The sequence below is a fragment of the Salvelinus fontinalis genome, unplaced genomic scaffold (assembly GCF_029448725.1).
Source record: "Salvelinus fontinalis isolate EN_2023a unplaced genomic scaffold, ASM2944872v1 scaffold_0005, whole genome shotgun sequence".
Classification (NCBI taxonomy): Eukaryota; Metazoa; Chordata; class Actinopteri; order Salmoniformes; family Salmonidae; genus Salvelinus; species Salvelinus fontinalis.
In genome coordinates this window covers 327,387-348,788 of record NW_026600214.1, presented here as the reverse complement: position 1 = coordinate 348,788, position 21,402 = coordinate 327,387, and the positions used below count along the sequence as shown (strand labels likewise).

Genomic DNA, 21,402 nt, shown 5'->3' with positions numbered 1-21,402 from the left:
AACAGATTCAACTCTCCACCTTGGCAGTGCCATTAATTACCACAGCTATAAAGGCCACAAAGTCCACCTTCTCTCCACCTTGGCAATGCCATTAATTACCACAGCTATGAAGGCCACAAAGTCCACCTTCTCTCCACCTTGGCAATGCCATTAATTACCACAGCTATAAAGGCCACAAAGTCCACCTTCTCTCCACCTTGGCAGTGCCATTAATTACCACAGCTATAAAGGCCACAAAGTCCACCTTCTCTCCACCTTGGCAGTGCCCTTAATTACCACAGCTAGAAAGGCCACAAAGTCCACCTTCTCTCCACCTTGGCAGTGCCATTAATTACCACAGCTATAAAGGCCACAAAGTCCACCTTCTCTCCACCTTGACAGTGCCCTTAATTACCACAGCTATAAAGACCACAAAGTCCACCTTCTCTCCAACTTGGCAATGCCATTAATTACCACAGCCATAAAGGCCACAAAGTCCACCTTCTCTCCACCTTGGCAGTGCCCTTAATTACCACAGCTATAAAGGCCACAAAGTATAACCTTCTCTCCACCTTGGCAGCTCCATTAATTACCACAGCTATAAAGGCCACAAAGTCCACCTTCTCTCCACCTTGGCAGTGCCCTTAATTACCACAGCTAGAAAGGCCACAAAGTCCACCTTCTCTCCACCTTGGCAGTGCCATTAATTACCACAGCTATAAAGGCCACAAAGTCCACCTTCTCTCCACCTTGGCATTGCCCTTAATTACCACAGCTATAAAGGCCACAAAGTCCACCTTCTCTCCACCATGGCAGTGCCCTTAATTACCACAGCTATTAAGGCCACAAAGTCCACCTTCTCTCCAACTTGGCAGTGCCCTTAATTACCACAGCTATAAAGGCCACAAAGTATAACCTTCTCTCCACCTTGGCAGTGCCATTAATTACCACAGCTATAAAGGCCACAAAGTCCACCTTCTCTCCACCTTGGCAGTGCCATTAATTACCACAGCTATAAAGGCCACAGAGTCCACCTTCTCTCCACCTTGGCAGTGCCATTAATTACCCCAGCTATAAAGGCCACAAAGTCCACCTTCTCTCCACCTTGGCAGTGCCCTTAATTACCACAGCTATAAAGGCCACAAAGTCCACCTTCTCTCCACCTTGGCAGTGCCCTTAATTACCACAGCTATAAAGGCCACAAAGTCCACCTTCTCTCCACCTTGGCAGTGCCCTTAATTACCACAGCTATAAAGGCCACAAAGTCCACCTTCTCTCCACCTTGGCAGTGCCAGTAATTATCACAGCTATAAAGGCTACAAAGTCCACCTTCTCTCCACCTTGGAAGTGCCCTTAATTACCACAGCTATAAAGGCCACAAAGTCCACCTTCTCTCCACCTTGGCAGTGCCCTTAATTACCACAGCTATAAAGGCCACAAAGTCCACCTTCTCTCCACCTTTGCAGTGCCCTTAATTACCACAAATATATTGGCCACAAAGTCCACCTTCTCTCCACCTTGGCAGTGCCCTTAATTACCACAGCTATAAAGGCCACAAAGTCCACCTTCTCTCCACCTTGGCAGTGCCCTTAATTACCACAGCTATAAAGGCCACAAAGTCCACCTTCTCTCCACCTTTGCAGTGCCCTTAATTACCACAAATATATTGGCCACAAAGTCCACCTTCTCTCCACCTTGGCAGTGCCCTTAATTACCACAGCTATAAAGGCCACAAAGTCCACCTTCTCTCCACCTTTGCAGTGCCCTTAATTACCACAAATATATTGGCCACAAAGTCCACCTTCTCTCCACCTTGGCAGTGCCCTTAATTACCACAGCTATAAAGGCCACAAAGTCCACCTTCTCTCCACCTTGGCAGTGCCCTTAATTACCACAGCTATAAAGGCCACAAAGTCCACCTTCTCTCCACCTTTGCAGTGCCCTTAATTACCACAAATATATTGGCCACAAAGTCCACCTTCTCTCCACCTTGGCAGTGCCCTTAATTACCACAGCTATAAAGGCCACAAAGTCCACCCTCTTGACCTTTAAAATGTCAGGATCCTGCTGGTGAAAGGAAACCCCTGCATCCTGCAGTGTAGGCCAATCCACCACCATGGACTCTTCTGATGCACCATTCAAACCCTCAACCCTTTTCACAGCTGCTAAACTAAATACTTGTGTTCCTAGCTCCAACAGTGCAGTAGTATCTAACAATACACAACAATACCGACAAATCTAAAATAATTAAGAAATATAGATATATGTGAAGACAAACAGACAGACAGACAGACAGACAGACAGACAGACAGACAGACAGACAGACAGACACACACTTTCCTGCCAACTTTAGACCATTTTCACTACACCCACAATAACATCTGTTAAATATGGACCAATAACATCTGTTAAATATGTGTATGGACCAATAACGTCTGTTAAATATGTGTATGGACCAATAACATCTGTTAAATATGTGTATGGACCAATAACATCTGTTAAATATGGACCAATAACATCTGTTAAATATGTGTATGGACCAATAACATCTGTTAAATATGTGTATGGACCAATAACATCTGTTAAATATGGACCAATAACATCTGTTAAATATGTGTATGGACCAATAACATCTGTTAAATATGTGTATGGACCAATAACATCTGTTAAATATGTGTATGGACCAATAACATCTGTTAAATATGTGTATGGACCAATAACATCTGTTAAATATGGACCAATAACATCTGTTAAATATGTGTATGGACCATTAACATCTGTTAAATATGTGTATGGACCAATAACGTCTGTTAAAAATGTGTATGGACCAATAACGTCTGTTAAATATGTGTATGGACCAATAACATCTGTTGAATATGTGTATGGACCAATAACATCTGTTAAATATGTGTATGGACCAATAACATCTGTTAAATATGTGTATGGACCAATAACATCTGTTAAATATGTGTATGGACCAATAACATTTGATTTAAATGGCCCCTGGGTATGAGAATTCATCGGTGAAAAATATATTGAGAAATGTTGGTTAACCAATACATTGTCATGGTTGGGGTCAATTCCATTTAAATTCCAGTCAATTCAGGAAGTAGACTGAAATTCTAATTCCAATTCTCCTCAATGCTTTTCAATTAAGACAATTTGGATTATAATTTTGTTTATTTTCGGGAATTGACTGGATTTAAAATGGAAGTGACACCAAACATGTACATAGTCACTACGAACATGTTGACCTCAATGATATCTCCCTTTCTCTCTCCCTGTGTGTCTGTGTGTAACCGATGTGAAATGGCTAGCTAGTTAGCGGTGGTGCGCGCTAATAGCGTTTCAATCGGTGACGTCACTTGCTCTGAGACCTTGAAGTAGTGGTTCCCCTTGCTCCGCAAGGGCCGTGGCTTTTGTGGAGTGATGGGTAACAATGCTTCGTGGGTGACTGTTGTCTGTGTGCAGAGGGTCCCTGGTTCGCGCCCGGGTCGGGGCGAGGGGACGGACTAAAGCTATACTGTTACATGTGTACCTCCCTCTCCCTCTCTCTCTCTCCCTGTGTGTGTCTGTGTACCTCTCTCTCTCTCTCTCTCTCCCTGTGTGTGTCTGTGAACCTCTCTCTCTCTCTCTCTCTCCCTGTGTGTGTCTGTGTACCCCTCTCTCTCTCTCTCTCTCTCTCTCTCTCTCTCTCCCTGTGTGTGTCTGTGTACCTCTCTCTCTCTCTCTCTCTCTCTCTCCCTGTGTGTGTCTGTGTACCTCTCTCTCTCTCTCTCTCTCTCTCCCTGTGTGTGTCTGTGTACCTCTCTCTCTCTCTCTCTCTCTCTCTCTCTCCCTGTGTGTGTCTGTGTTCCCCCCTCTCTCTCTCTCTCTCCCTGTGTGTGTCTGTGTACCCCTCTCTCTCTCTCCCTGTGTGTGTCTGTGTACCTCCCTCTCTCTCTCTCTCTCTCCCTGTGTGTGTCTGTGTTCCCCCCCTCTCTCTCTCTCTCTCTCCCCCTGTGTGTGTCTGTGTACCTCTCTCTCTCTCTCTCTCTCTCTCTCTCTCTCTCTCTCTCTCTCTCTCTCTCTCTCTCTCTCTCTCTCTCTCCCTGTGTGTGTAGAACTCTGTCCAGACACCACTGGACCACTGCCAAGCTAGGAATAATGATACAGGGACCTGTTGGTCTTCATGGAGATACAGCATCTTGACTTTAAACACATTTTGATTCGTTACAGCCTTATTAAAAAAAACTACTTTTTATTCCCCTCAACAATACTCCATAATGACAAAGCAAAAACAGTTCTGTTTTTGTTTTTTAAAAATATTTTACTTTTAAAGAACCCAGAAATATCACATTTACATGTGTATTCAGACACTTTACTCAGTACTTTGTTGAAGAACCTTTGGCAGCGATTACAGCCTTGGGTGTTCTTGGATATGAAGCTACAAGCTTGGCACACCTATATTTGGGGAGTTTCTCCAATTCTTCTCTGCGTATCCTGACAAGTTGGATGAGGACTGTTGCCGCGCAGCTATTTTCAGGTCACGTCAGAGATGGTTGATATGGTTCAAGTCCTGGCTAGTTGGGTAACTGAGAATGTGTCTGTGGAAACTGGCTCTGAGAATGGTTGTGTTGATATTCAGTCTCTCTCATGAACCTCTATCAGTGCCTTCGGAAAGTATTCAGACCCCTTGACTTTTTCCAAATTTTGTTCCATTACAGCTTTATTCAGCATATCTTTACTGTAATATATTCTAAATATATACCACAGCATATCTTTACTGTAATATATTCTAAATATATACCACAGCATATCTTTACTGTAATATATTCTAAATATATACCACAGCATATCTTTACTGTAATATATTCTAAATATATACCACAGCATATCTTTACTGTAATATATTCTAAATATATACCACAGCATATCATTACTGTAACATATCTAGTGTAGTCAGTCTGTTAAGGTGAGGTGTGTGTGTTAGTGAGACAGATCCTATGTCAATAATCTATAAGGTCCTATGTTACTCCACAGTGTATAGAGTGCGTACCCTTAAATTACACCCTTTTCCCTTTATAGTGCACTACTTTTACAGTATATCACTGATACCTCTCTACCTTCCTCTCTCCTCCATTCCCCTCCCCCTCTCTCCCTCCCTCCTTCCCTCTCTCCTCCCTCCACCTCTCCATGTCTTCTCCCTCCCCCTCTCTCCTCCTTCCACTTCTCTCCTCCCCTCCCCCTCTCCCACTCACTCTTTCCTCCCTCCACCTCATGTCCCAACACAGGTAGTCCATGTTTAAGGACCAAGAGGAAGAAATGGACTTTACGGGTAGAAGACTAAAACAGCAGAGGTTTGTAGCGTCTTTTATAATTTAATGTAGAAAAGTATTGTGGAGAAGTTAGGCTTTCATAGAGAGACAGATTATTTGAAGGAAATACGTCTGAATGATTGTTAGATTAGTACAATACTGATTTCAACTTTACAAAATGATAAGTCACATCTTATTTACATTGGTGTTGATTAGTGTTGATTAGCCTAATCAATATGATCCAATGTGATGTTATAGGCTACAGGGATATGAGGTATGGTATTATTGTTATAGACTACAGGGCTATGAGTTATGGTATTATTATTATAGACTACAGAGCTATGAGGTATGGTATTATTATTATAGACTACAGGGCTATGAGGTATGGTATTATTGTTATAGGCTACAGGGATATGAGGTATGGTATTATTGTTATAGGCTACAGGGATATGAGGTATGGTATTATTGTTATAGACTACAGGGCTATGAGGTATGGTATTATTATTATAGACTACAGGGATATGAGGTAGGGTATTATTGTTATAGACTACAGGGATATGAGGTAGGGTATTATTGTTATAGACTACAGGGATATGAGGTATGGTATTATTGTTATAGACTACAGGGCTATGAGGTATGGTATTATTGTTATAGGCTACAGGGATATGAGGTATGGTATTATTGTTATAGACTACAGGGATATGAGGTATGGTATTATTGTTATAGGTGTTATGTAGGGCTAAATCAACGTTGAAAATGCTTTCTGGCGACACGGATCAGGAAAGTGGTGGTCCGTTTTGCTAACTGCTGTGCGCTCGATATAACGCACTGTTGCACCGTTGCATAATGTTACCCACTGGTTCAATCGTTTTCGGGCACACCTTTCTTCTGAATACAAGCCCAGGTACAACCGGCGAGATAAACTGATCGCACCTCATGTGAACTCAAGCGGTGCTGAATGTATTTACAGCTGTCTTGTAGTTTCTTTTAATCTTTTGTTGTTGTATTGATGGAATTGTTGTCCTCAAGACTCCATTACAAATGAGACACTGGTCTCAACTGGGCTCCCCTGATTCATTTCAATGAAATAAAGAAATAAACAATAAACCATATTTAATTAATTTACATAATTTACATATGAAGCGGCAGCCGTGGAGATGAACAGCGCATGTGTGCTGAAAGTAGGCTAATTCGACGCTTAATTCACATAAACAGCGTTTATTTTAATTTGACTTTAGGCTACTAACAACAAGAGGGATTTGTGTTGCATATAGAATATCATTGGTTTGTCTCTATGACATTCAGAGGCTGTGCTGCAACCTTCTATAGGTGAGGAAACAAAAACATGGACTTTGCTGGGAAATAATGTCGGATTCTGTCACTATCAATTGACTTTCATCATTTCAACTGGCTACTAAACAACATACTAACTCTGAATCAGTCAGGAACAAGACATTTAGCCTATATTATTATTATTATTTCAAGGCCAGTTCAGAAATAAATTGTGAAGTATGTGTGACATGCTAGAGGCTGGCAGGAGCGCTCAGCATTTCAACAACTCATCAACAACAGCACTTCAACATCATGCCAATACATTTCGCCTTTAGGCTGAATAAAATAAATATATTACTTCAATGCATTATTAGGATATACAGTCATTCTACACCGCATTTGAATTCACTTTTACAAACACATTATTGTGAATGGTTAACCAGGGACATTTAAGGCTCAAGCTGACAGTATTTTCTGTTAGTTCTGTCGTTAAAGGAGCAGGCTATCCCGATACAGACATTCAGACACAGACATCGCCTTTTCTTCTGTAAATGATTGTTTTAAGGGCTATGAGGTAGGGTATGGGGGATTGACTGCACATGACCGTGATTATTGTCTTTGCTCTCTTTCACTTCCCGGAGAAAGACGTGTATCACGTAAACTAGTGTCTTTGAAAAATAAAAGTCCTTCTCGTCAATTCGGCCAAGTAAAAGTGACGTGCAGCTATGGGCATTGAAACTAAATGAAGGGCTAATATGAAAAGTTTATGCCGCGTTCACAACAACTGGGAACTCAGAAAAATACGATGTCAACGCCCAAGAAAGAGGACTGTTCAAATCGATTTTTCCCAGTCGGACAAAGTCAGAAGATCCGCCTACCCGACCAATCAGATGAGGGAGTGTGATGACGCGTATCTTACCCGCCCAATCATATGGTTGCGGGAAACGCTGCGTTCTCCAAATGGTAAATCTCGAGTTCAAGTTTTGAGGACCAAATAACGAAATACATTCGGGAACGTCACTAAAATCCATAACATCAGGAAAATACAAAAGTTTTGGCCAAAAAAGTAAGTTGGCGTTTTTCTTTTTGTGGATAACTAGTATTTAAATTACTAGATCACCTGGTGTTTTTTACTCACTACAAAGCCTTGACACGAATGACGCGCTCTCCCCACTAGTTATTGTTTCTGCAGTAAGGATTCACCCTCTTTAGAGAATTATTGTGTAACTTATCTGAAGGTAATCGTTGTTTTGAGCTAAAAAAAAGCACATCGTAGCTGTATGGAAACCAGGGAGCTAAATGAACGGCTCTTTCACCGATGCAATTCGGTTACCGACGTTCACCAAAAAGATCGTTCAAAAACAACCTTTCGTTATCGAACGACCCATCAGTAGTTGAAACAGGAAATACTAGTATAAGGAAGTAGAGGAAGTAACGGACGTTATCGTCGAAGAAACACGTTTCAGAGGTTTGTAGCGTTCTTTTACAATGTCACGTAGAAAAGTATTTTTGAGAAGTTAGATAATCACAAAGAGAGAAATGATTTAGGGGGTAAAACATCCGCCAAGCTAATACAATATTGATTTAAACTTTCTAGAATGATTATTTTAGGTTTATTTACATTGTTGTTGATTCATAGTGATTAGCCTAATCAATAAGATGTGATGTGATATAGACTACAGGGATATGAGGTATGGTATTATTGTTATAGACTACAGGGCTATGAGGTAGGGTATTATTGTTATAGACTACAGGGATATGAGGTATGGTATTATTGTTATAGGCTACAGGGCTATGAGGTATGGTATTATTGTTATAGGCTACAGGGCTATGAGGTATGGTATTATTGTTATAGGCTACAAGGATATGAGGTGTGGTATTATTGTTATAGGAGATTGACAGCACATTAAGGTGATTATTATCTGAGGAAACTGGCTCACTTTCACTTCCTGAAAGAAGACGTGCATCGCAATTTATAGCTTTCATTAAATAAAATAGTCTGTCTCGTCAAGTAAATGTGACGTTCAACAATGTGCATATAAACGATTTAAATGTGAGGCTAAATCAGATTTTAAGTTTAAAGCTTTCTGGTGACAGATCAAAGGCGGTGGTCCGTTTTGCTCACTGCAGATGCGCTCGATATAACTTCACCGGCTCATCTATGCGCGTTGTGTACCACGGGTTGAATCGTCAGCACGCCTTTTCTCAGAATGAAACCCCGGTGCGCCGGGCGAGATAAACTGATCGCACCTCAAGTGAACTCAAGCAGTGCATGGGGTCTATTCACTAAACCAGGGACGTGCAACTGGCGGCCCGGGACCAATAATATAAACATTGTTTTGGAACTCAGTCTGGATCTAAACTTCCTGTTGACCTTTAGAATAATAGAAAACACATGGTGCAGTGTGTAAATGTGGTTGAGCATCAGCAGTCAGTCTATTAGCCCATGTTAGCTACATGTTTTTAGATTGGTCAATTAGTCTAGCGGCTAAACCTTTAGTAAGCATGGTTGAATTACCAACCAGGGTGGGGCCCATTGATCATCAGTTATCATATTAAAAACTGTTAACATTTACCTCCACCCCATGGCAACATGTCCCCTTGGCAACATGAGTAGAATTATCTGTAAATCTGAAAATGTTTTCTCCCGACCCATGGGGGTGTATGGATGTGTGTACGCAGACCCATGAGACACTCCCGTCCCTCATGATGTGTTGCGTTTTTTTTTGTGGCCCCCACCCCATCAATGTTCTCCATTCTCCATAAACACGGAACAACAGATAGTCATTACTGCTATTAGCCAATAGAAACACATTGAATAACAGATAGTCATTACTGCTATTAGCCAATAGAAACACACTGAATAACAGATTCACTACATGGAACAACAGATTGTAATTACTGCTATTAGCCAATAGAAACACATGGAACAACAGATTGTCATTACTGCTATTAGCCAATAGAAATACATGGAACAACAGATATTCATTACTGCTATTAGCCAATAGAAACACATTGAATAACAGATAGTCATGACTGCTATTAGCCAATAGAAACAGATTGAACAACAGATAGTCATGACTGCTATTAGCCAATAGAAACACATTGAATAACAGATAGTCATTACTGCTATTAGCCAATAGAAACACATTGAATAACAGATAGTCATTACTGCTATTAGCCAATAGAAACACATTGAATAACAGATAGTCATTACTCCTATTAGCCAATAGAAACACACTGAATAACAGATAGTCATTACTGTTATTAGCCAATAGAAACACATTGAACAACAGATAGTCATTACTGCTATTAGCCAATAGAAACACATTGAATAACAGATAGTCATTACTGCTATTAGCCAATAGAAACACATTGAACAACAGATAGTCATTACTGCTATTAGCCAATAGAAACACATTGAATAACAGATTGTCATTACTGCTATTAGCCAATAGAAACACACTGAATAACAGATTCACTACATAGAACAACAGATTGTCAATACTGCTATTAGCCAATAGAAACACATTGAATAACAGATTGTCGTTACTGCTATTAGCCAATAGAAACACACTGAATAACAGATTCACTACATGGAACAACAGATAGTCATTACTGCTATTAGCCAATAGAAACACATTGAATAACAGATAGTCATTACTGCTATTAGCCAATAGAAACACATTGAATAACAGATAGTCATTACTGCTATTAGCCAATAGAAACACATTGAATAACAGATAGTCATTACTGCTATTAGCCAATTAGAAACACATTGAATAACAGATAGTCATTACTCCTATTAGCCAATAGAAACACATTGAATAACAGATAGTCATTACTGGTATTAGCCAATAGAAACACATTGAATAACAGATAGTCATTACTGCTATTAGCCAATAGAAACACATTGAATAACAGAGTCATTACTGCTATTAGCCAATAGAAACACAAGAATAACATTTAGTCATTACTGCTATTAGTCAATAGAAACTCATTGAATAACATTGTCATTATTGCTATTAGCCAATAGAAACACATTGAATAACAGAATGTCATTACTGCTATTAGCCAATAGAAATACATGAATAACAGATAGTCATTATTGCTATTAGCCAATAGAAACACATGAATAACAGAATGTCATTACTGCTATTAGCCAATAGAAACACATGAATAACAGAAAGTCATTACTGCTCTTAGCCAATAGAAACACATTGAATAACAGATAGTCCTCACTGCTATTAGCCAATATAAACACATTGAACAACAGATAGTCATTACTGCTATTAGCCAATAGAAACACATTGAATAACATATAGTCATTACTGATATTAGTCAATAGAAACACACTGAATAACAGATTCACTACATGGAATAACAGATAGTCATTACTGGTATTAGCCAATAGAAACACATTGAATAACAGATAGTCATTACTGCTATTAGCCAATAGAAACATTGAATAACAGATAGTCATTGCTGCTATTAGCCAATAGAAACACATGAATAACATTTGGTCATTACTGCTATTAGCCAATAGAAACACATTGAATAACAGATAGTCATGACTGCTATTAGCCAATAGAAACACATTGGATAACAGATAGTAATTACTGCTATTAGCCAATAGAAACACATTGAATAACAGATTGTCATTATTGCTATTAGCCAATAGAAACACACTGAATAACAGATAGTCATTACTGTTATTAGCCAATAGAAACACATTGAACAACAGATAGTCATTACTGCTATTAGCCAATAGAAACACATTGAATAACAGATAGTCATTACTGCTATTAGCCAATAGAAACACATTGAACAACAGATAGTCATTACTGCTATTAGCCAATAGAAACACATTGAATAACAGATTGTCATTACTGCTATTAGCCAATAGAAACACACTGAATAACAGATTCACTACATGGAACAACAGATTGTCATTACTGCTATTAGCCAATAGAAACACATTGAATAACAGATTGTCGTTACTGCTATTAGCCAATAGAAACACACTGAATAACAGATTCACTACATGGAACAACAGATTGTCATTACTGCTATTAGCCAAAAGAAACACATGGAACAACAGATATTCATTACTGCTATTAGCCAATAGAAACACATTGAATAACAGATAGTCATTACTGCTATTAGCCAATAGAAACACATTGAATAACAGATTCACTACATGGAACAACAGATAGTCTTTACTGCTATTAGCCAATAGAAACACATTGAATAACAGATAGTCATTACTGCTATTAGCCAATAGAAACACATGAATAACAGATAGTCATTACTGCTATTAGCCAATAGAAACACATTGAATAACAGAGTCATTACTGCTATTAGCCAATAGAAACACATGAATAACAGAAAGTCCAAAACAAGATCTAAAGGAAGTCCGTTCTGGAGTGCCTGACCTCTATCTGAGAGATCAGAAAGATCAGGAAACATGTATCTTTTTACATGTATTTATCCCCTTATTTTAGTGCCTAAACTATCTCCATATATACTTCCATTCATTTTTTAAACTGGTACTGGGGACCTTCAGATGAGTCTTGAGGCTTGAGGGCATCCTAGAGGAAAACAGAGAACACCATCATGTTCTCCCAGAGACTCTCATCTTTCAATAGAGTGGTCATAATAGGTTGTAGGACAAACCGTTCAGACGCTACATAAGATTTTGTGAGAAGAATGATTTTCGAATCTCTCATGGTTTGACAAATTCCGCTCTAGCTCTGCCACCTTTCACCCCAGATGCGGAAGGGCGATATCGGCAGATGCAGCGTATTGAGACGCAGCCCATGCAGCAACAACAAAAAAACTCGTTTTTTGATGGGGATTGTTTTATGTTAATTTGAATTCCGCGGGGGCGCGACCATTGTAGGGTTTTTAAATTCATAGACGGAGCTATGGATGCAAGGACCATACATGAAATCAAATTACAGTTTTAACCATATTTTAAGGCTATGGTGTTCGTTTCCAAACATTGGAGTAAAACAAGCTTATATTTTGGGTTCTGATGCAGTACGACAGTTGAACTGAACTCATGAGACATTTATAAGTTATATTCTTCAAGAATTAATCAGTATACAGTATATCATTCATTCATAAGTCCAAAAATGAATGTAGCAACTAAGGATTCTAGTTTTAAAGACCCAATGCAGGCATGTTTATATCAATATAAAATAATCAACAATTAATGAAGTATTTTGTTGTAATAGATTTCCCCCCAAAATGGGTTGTTATGGAGTCAGGGGATCCAACCAGGTAGACTATCTGTTGTTATGGAGTCAGGGGATCCAACCAGGTAGACTAGCTGTTGTTATGGAGTCAGGGGATCCAACCAGGTAGACTAGCTGTTGTTATGGAGTCAGGGGATCCAACCAGGTAGACTAGCTGTTGTTATGGAGTCAGGGGATCCAACCAGGTAGACTAGCTGTTGTTATGGAGTCAGGGGATCCAACCAGGTAAACTAGCTGTTGTTATGGAGTCAGCTAGTGGGGATCCAACCAGGTAGACTAGCTGTTGTTATGGAGTCAGGGGATCCAATCAGGTAGACTAGCTGTTGTTATGGAGTCAGGGGATCCATTCAGGTAGACTAGCTGTTGTTATGGAGTCAGGGGATCCAACCAGGTAGACTAGCTGTTGTTATGGAGTCAGGGGATCCAACCAGGTAAACTAGCTGTTGTTATGGAGTCAGGGGATCCAACCAGGTAGACTAGCTGTTGTTATGGAGTCAGGGGATCCAACCAGGTAAACTAGCTGTTGTTATGGAGTCAGCTAGTGGGGATCCAAGTCAAATCAAATGAAAAACATATTGGACTGTGTATGTTGGAATACAATATGAAGTCGCTGATTGTACTTTTTGACCACAGATAGAAAAGGTGTTGTCATTGTTAATGGTTCTTCAACAATGTTCAGAAATATTGACTGTTCTGTTTCTTCTTTTTGTAGCTGAGTGAGTTGTGACTTACATCTAAAATAAGTCTCTCTGGGGAGAGAGAGAAGGGGACCACTGCCTCTAAAATGAGTCTCTCTGGGGAGAGAGAGGAGGGGACCACTGCCTCTAAAACAAGTCTCTCTGGGGGGAGAGAGGAGACCACTGCCTCTAAAATGAGTCTCTCTGGGGAGAGAGAGGAGGGGACCACTGCCTATAAAATGAGTCTCTCTGGGGAGAGAGAGGAGGAGACCACTGCCTCTAAAATGAGTCTCTCTGGGGAGAGAGAGGAGGGGACCACTGCTTCTAAAATGAGTCTCTCTGGGGAGAGAGATGAGGGGACCACTGCCTCTAAAATGAGTCTCTCTGGGGAGAGAGAGGAGGAAACCACTGCCTCTAAAATGAGTCTCTCTGGGGAGAGAGATGAGGGGACCACTGCCTCTAAAATGAGTCTCTCTGGGGAGAGAGAGGAGGAAACCACTGCTTCTAAAATGAGTCTCTCTGGGGAGAGAGAGGAGGGGACCACTGCCTCTAAAATGAGTCTCTCTGGGGAGAGAGAGGAGGAGACTACTGCCTCCAAAATGACTCAAGACACCAGCTCTCAGAGGTAAGAGATTGAATGTAAAATATACAGTTCTCTTAAAGATATAAAACTAAAGGGAAAAGTGTTCCCAAATTACATCAAATGTAGGTCTACAGTCATGGCCAAAAGTTTTGAGAATGACACAAATATTAATTTCCACAGAGTTTGCTGCGTCTTTAGATATTTTTGTCAGATGTTACTATGGAATACTGAAGTATAATTACAAGCATTTCATAAGTGTCAAAGGCTTTTATTGACAATTACATGAAGTTGATGCAAGGAGTCAATATTTGCAGTGTTGACCCTTCTTTTTCAAGACCTCTGCAATCCGCCCTGGCATGCTGTCAATTAACTTCTGGGCCACATCCTGACAGATGGCAGCCCATTCTTGCATAATCAATGCTTGGAGTTTGTCAGAATTTGTGGGGTTTTTGTTTGTCCACCCACCTCTTGAGGATTGACCAGAAGTTCTCAATAGGATTCAGGTCTGGGGAGTTTCCTGGCCATGGACCCAAAATATCGATCTTTTTTTCTTCCCCGAGCCACTTAGTTATCACTTTTGCCTTATGGCAAGGTGCTCCATCATGCTGGAAAATGCATTGTTCGTCACCAAACTGTTCCTGGATGGTTGGGAGAAGTTGCTCTCGGAGGATGTGTTGGTACCATTCTTTATTCATGGCTGTGTTCTTAGGCAAAATTGTGAGTGAGCCCACTCCCTTGGCTGAGAAGCAACCCCACACATGAATGGTCTCAGGATGCTTTACTGTTGGCATGACACAGGACTGATGGTAGCGTTCACCTTGTCTTCTCCGGACAAGCTTTTTTCTGGATGCCCCAAACAATCGGAAAGGGGATTCATCAGAGAAAATGACTTTACCCCAGTTCTCAGCAGTCCAATCTCTGTACCTTTTGCAGAATATCAGTCTGTCCCTGACTTTTTTCCTGGAGAGAAGTGGCTTCTTTGCTGCCCTTCTTGACACCAGGCCATCTTCCAAAAGTCTTCACCTCACTGTGCGTGCAGATGCACTCACACCTGCCTGCTGCCATTCCTGAGCAAGCTCTGTGCCCCGATCCCGCAGCTGAATCAACTTTAGGAGATGGTCCTGGCGCTTGCTGGACTTTGGGAGCCCTGAAGCCTTCATTCACAACAATTGAACCGCTCTCTTGAAACTCTTGATGAGCCGATAAATGGTTGATTTAGGTGCGATCTTACTGGCAGCATATCTTTGCCTGTGAATCCCTTTTTGTGCAAAGCAATGATGACGGCACGTGTTTCCTTGCAGGTAACCATGGTTGACAGAGGAAGAACAATGATTCCAAGCACCAATCTCCTTTTGAAGCTTCCAGTCTTTTATTCGAAAACAATCAGCATGACAGAGTGATCTCCAGCCTTATCCTCGTCAACACTCGCACCTCTGTTAATGAGAGAATCACTGACATGATGTCAGCTGGTCCTTTTGTGGCAGAGCTGAAATGCAGTGGAAATGTTTTTGGGGGATTCAGTTCATTTGCATGGTAAAGAGGGACTTTGCAATTCATCTGATCACTCTTCATAACATTCTGGAGTATATGCAAATTGCCAACATACAAACTGAGGCAGTAGACTTTGTGAAAATTAATATTTGTGTCATTCTCAAAACTTTTGGCCATGACTGTACATAATTCATTTAAAAGGCCAAAAATGGATTCACCAATTGCAGACTGTAGCTTTAAAAGAAACATCAGTACTTCTAGAAGTTCCACCATACAGTTGTTAAAATTAAGTAAATGAGGTATTGATGTGATATTGATGAGGTGATCTGTCTCCTTGTTTTGTTCAGTTTCCAGAAGCCCAGAGCAGAGTCACCTACAACCAGCCTGCTATCAATGAAGAGTGATCAGCCACCTGCTTTCAGCCAGGAACCATTACCAGATGACAATAATGAAGTGGAGAGTTTGGACAGTGAGGATGCATTAAAGATCACACACAACCTTCTGGACAGAAGAAGTAAGACTGTGTTTCATTCAATATTACAAAGAACGGTACAAAGGCCCTTATAAAACACACACACAAACTTATGAGTCCCAACTCTCATTGTTTTCCTACAGGTCAAACTCTGCTGACAGTCCAACAAGACAGGCTAAACTGAAACACAAGTATCAACACATATCTGAAGGAATTGGACACCATGGAAACCAAAGTCTGTTCAAGGACATCTACACAGAGCTCTACATCACAGAGGGTGGAAGTGGAGGGCTCAAAAATGAACATGAGGTTAGACAGATAGAGATGGCATCCAAGAAACAAACCACACAAGAGACACCAATCAAATGCAATGACATCTTCAAGCCTTTACCTGGACAAGACAAACCTATCAGAACTGTGCTGACAAAAGGAATCACTGGCATTGGAAAAACAGTCTCTGTGCAGAAGGTCATCCTTGACTGGACAGAGGGAAAAGCAAATCAGGACGTTCATTTCATGTTTCCTCTTCCTTTCCGTGATCTGAACCTGAAAAAGGACCAATGCAGTCTGATGCAACTTCTTTCCCACTACTTCCCAGAGCTGAAAGAGATTGACAGCATTGAAGATGGTGAAACCAAAACTGTTTTCATTTTGTATGGTCTGGATGAGTGTCGACTTCCTCTAGACTTCAAAAACAATGAGAAGTGCTGTGATGTCACGAAGCCAACCTCAGTGGACGTGCTGCTGACAAACCTCATCGAGGGGAATCTGCTTCCCTCTGCTCTCCTCTGGATAACCTCAAACCCTGTAGCAGCCAATCAGATCCCTCCTGGGTGTGTTGACCAGGTGACAGAGGTACGAGGGTTCAATGATCAACAGAAGGAGGAGTATTTCAAGAAGAAAATCACAGATCAGAATCTGGCCAATGAAATCATCAAACACATGAAGACATCAAGGAGCCTCCACATCATGTGCCACATACCAGTCTTCTGTTGGATATCAGCCACTGTCCTTGAGATGATACTGAACGAGGCAGAGAAGTATGAAGTCCCCAAAACTCTGAACCAGATGTATTCACACTTCATTCTCATCCAAATCATTGTGAAGAACAAGAAGTACAACAAAGCCACAGAAACTAACCCAAAGGAACTGTCTCAGTCAGACAAAGAGATGATCCTGAAACTGGCAAAGCTGGCTTTCCAACAGCTGCAGAAGGGCAACCTGATCTTCTATGAGGAGGACCTGAGGGAGTGTGGCCTTGATGTGACAGAGGCATCAAAGTACTCAGCATTGTTTACAGAGATCTTTAAAGAAGAATCTGGGCTGTACCAAGACAAGGTCTACAGCTTTGTGCATCTGAGCATTCAGGAGTTTCTAGCATCAGTGCATGCTTTAGAATCATGTCTGGACAAGAAGGAAAATGTTTTCTCCCCCACTAGTGATGATGAAGAGAAGGAGTCAATCCAGTTGTCTCACTTACACAGGAGAGCAGTGGACCAGGCCTTGAAGAGTGAGAATGGACACCTGGACCTGTTCCTCCGCTTCCTTCTGGGTCTCTCACTGGAGTCCAATCAGAATCTGTTACGAGGCCTTCTGACACAGACAGGAAGTACAACACAGAGCAGTGAGGAAACAGTTGAGAGAACAGTCAGGTACCTTTCAGAGAAGATCAACCAGGAATCCTCACCAGAAAGGATCATCAACCTGTTCCACTGTCTGAATGAACTTGGTGCCAACTCTCTAGTTGAAGACATGCAGACCTCCCTGCGATCAGGAACTCTTTCAGAAACAAGACTAAAACCTCACCAATGTTCAGCCCTGGCCTACCTGTTACTGATGTCAGAGGAGGTGCTGGAGGAGTTTGACCTGAAGACATACACCACATCAGAGGAAGGTTATCAGAGGTTGCTGCCGGTCGTGAAAACCTGCAAGAGAGCACTGTAAGTTCTGTTATTGAGTTGATGTTTACAGTATCATTATAATGAAGGGTTTGTATATCTAACAGATTATCTCCTCTCTCCAGGCTGGATCGCTGTAAACTCACATATGAATCCTGTGAGACTCTTGCCTCAGCTCTGCAGACACCAAACTCCTCCCTGAGAGAACTGGACCTCAGCTACAATGACCTGGGAGACAGAGGAGTGGAGCTGCTCTGTGTTGGACTAACCAGTCCACTCTGCAACATACAGACACTAGTGTGAGTTAAATATCTTCAGTATGAGTTATTATGTGGATGTTTTAAACATGTGTTAATCATGTGCTCTTCTGCCCTCTAGTCTAGGTCAATGTGGTCTGACAGAGGGTTGCTGTTCAGATCTGGCCTCAGTCCTGAGTTCACCCAACTCACAACTGAAACAACTGGAGCTGAGAGACAATGACCTGCAGGACTCAGGAGTTACACTGCTGTCTGCTGGACTGGAGGATCCAGACTGTAAACTACACACACTGGGGTAAGTACAGCTGTTTCAGTCAGGTTGGTACTGAGCTGAGTTACACTGCTGTCTGCTGGACTGGAGGATCCAGACTATAAACTACACACACTGGGGTAAGTACAGCTGTTCCAGTCAGGTCTGTACTGAGCTTTGTAAAACAATTACTGTGAAAATCTGATGTTTCATCACAATGTTTATGTCATGGGCAAATGGATGGGTGTCCTACAAGATGATTGACACCAGTACATCAACCTAGACAGCTGTTGTGTCTCTCTGTAGGCTGTCTGGCTGTCTGGTCACAGAGGAGGGCTGTGCTGCCCTGTCTTCAGCTCTGAGGTCAAACCCCTCCCCCCTGAAAGAGCTGGACCTGAGCTATAATCACCCAGGAGACTCTGCAGGGGGACTGCTTTCAGCTGCTCTGGTGGATCCCACATATAAACTGATGAAGCTGAAGTAAGTCGGAATAGATGTCCTAATAGTGTGAGCAGCGGTTGTGTCATATGTAGTGTAGTAGGGTCAGTAACATGAGGACATGATGGTAGAATTAAGGGGAAGTTTTCTCAGCAGGCTGAGCACTCCAACACAGGATACATCATCACCACATGAATACTCTTCTTCTGCATCTCTGATATCCTGTTGGAATTGTACTCCGTTCTGTATGCAGTAGGTAGGATAGAATACCTGTATGTCTCTAGTAATGAATTGTACTCCATTCTGTATGCAGTAGGTAGGATAGAATACCTGTATGTCTCTAGTAATGAATTGTACTCTGTTATGTATGCAGTAGGTAGGATAGAATACCTGTATGTTTCTAGTAATGAATTGTACTCCGTTCTGTATGCAGTAGGTAGGATAGAATACCTGTATGTCTCTAGTAATGAATTGTACTCTGTTATGTATGCAGTAGGTAGGATAGAATACCTGTATGTCTCTAGTAATGAATTGTACTCTGTTCTGTATGCAGTAGGTAGGATAGAATACCTGTATGTCTCTAGTAATGAATTGTACTCCGTTCTGTATGCAGTAGGTAGGATAGAATACCTGTATGTCTCTAGTAATGAATTGTACTCTGTTCTGTATGCAGTAGGTAGGGTAGAATACCTGTATGTCTCTAGTAATGAATTGTACTCCGTTCTGTATACAGTAGGTAGGGTAGAATACCTGTATGTCTCTAGTAAGGAACTTGGATAGTGCACCAGAACACAACAATATGGTTTAAATGTTGACTGCTTTATTAGGTCTTTGTCAGTCAATAACCTGTTTCTCCTACAGTGTGGATCATGGTGGAGAGTGCAGGCTGAAATCAGGGCTGAGGAAATGTAAGTCTCTTCAATCCTAATTAACTGTATATTCAGAAATATAGTAACATAGTAACTAATCAATACTTGTTCTGTACCTACAAAACAACATTTTATATGAAGATGTGGTTTGATTAAACTCTCCTTTTGTCTACAGATGCCTGTCATCTCACCCTGGACCCAAATACAGTACACCCAAACCTGATACTGTCTGAGGGGAACAGGAAGGTGACACGGGTGGAAGAGAAGCAGCATTATGAAGACCATCCAGACAGATTTGAATGTCATTGCCAAGTTGTCTGCAGTGAAGTCATTTCTGGATCTCGGTATTACTGGGAGGTGGAGAGGGATGGTGACAAAACTGACATTGGCGTGGTGTACCAAGGAATGAAGAGGAAGGGAGGGGAGGATGACAGTAGAATTGGAGCCAATAGGAAGTCCTGGTGTTTAGTCTGCTCTGACCGCAGTTATCGCTTTTACCATGCTGGAGTCAGCAGATCCATCTCTCGTCGTGTTTGGAGGAGATCCCTCTCTGGTCCTGTTCCTAGAAGAGTTGGAGTGTTTCTGGACTGGCCAGTTGGTACTTTGACCTTCTATGGTGTGTCCTCCTCTGGTACACTGATACACCTTCACACAGAACACACCACGTTCACTAAACCCCTTTATCCTGTGTTTGGGTTTGGGGTTTACTCCTTCTCATCCTCATCCTCAGTGACCCTGTGTCAGATAAATGACCAACACATTCAAAGGTGAGTCATAGCAATGTTTTATTATTTATTATTAATGTTAATCTGTTTCTTCTGGAATCATTCCTAAAATTAGATTAGTAGTGGTGGTGCGTTTTAATGTGTTCTGTTGGACCTATAGACAGTTAGATTAGTAGTAGTGGTGTGTTTTAATGTGTTCTGTTGGACCTACAGACAGTTAGATTAGTAGTAGTGGTGTGTTTTAATGTGTTCTGTTGGACCTATAGACAGTTAGATTAGTAGTAGTGGTGTGTTTTAATGTGTTCTGTTGGACCTACAGACAGTTAGATTAGTAGTAGTGTGTTTTAATATGTATCCGGGGACTTCACATCTCTAGGGGGGAATGTAACTCATGATACCTGGTGACTTCACATCTCTAGGGGGGAATGTAACTAATGATACCTGGTGACTTCATCTCTAGGGGGGAATGTAACTCATGATACCTGGTGACTTCATCTCTAGGGGGGAATGTAACCCATGATACCTGGTGACTTCACATCTCTAGGGGGGAATGTAACTCATGATACCTGGTGACTTCACATCTCTAGGGGGTTATGTAACTCATGATACCTGGTGACTTCACATCTCTAGGGGGGAATGTAACTCATGATACCTGGTGACTTCACATCTCTCGGGGGGAATGTAGCTCATGATACCTGGTGACTTCACATCTCTAGGGGGGGATGTAACTCATGATACCTGGTGACTTCACATCTCTAGGGGGGTATGTGACTCATGATACCTGGTGACTTCACATCTCAAGGGGGGTATGTAACTCATGATACCTGGTGACTTCACATCTCTAGTGGGGAATGTAACTCATGATACCTGGTGACTTCATCTCTAGGGGGGAATATAACTCATGATACCTGGTGACTTCACATCTCAAGGGGGG

General features: G+C 41.4%; 1 protein-coding gene and 1 pseudogene across 1 annotated transcript in view; one reads left to right on the top strand and one right to left on the bottom strand.

Moving 5' to 3' along the window:
• LOC129841996 (NACHT, LRR and PYD domains-containing protein 3-like) overlaps nucleotides 1-21,402 on the bottom strand; it is a 152,994-nt gene that overhangs the window by 34,060 nt on the left and 97,532 nt on the right.
• On the top strand, nucleotides 13,525-20,514 carry LOC129841993 (NACHT, LRR and PYD domains-containing protein 12-like; annotated as a pseudogene).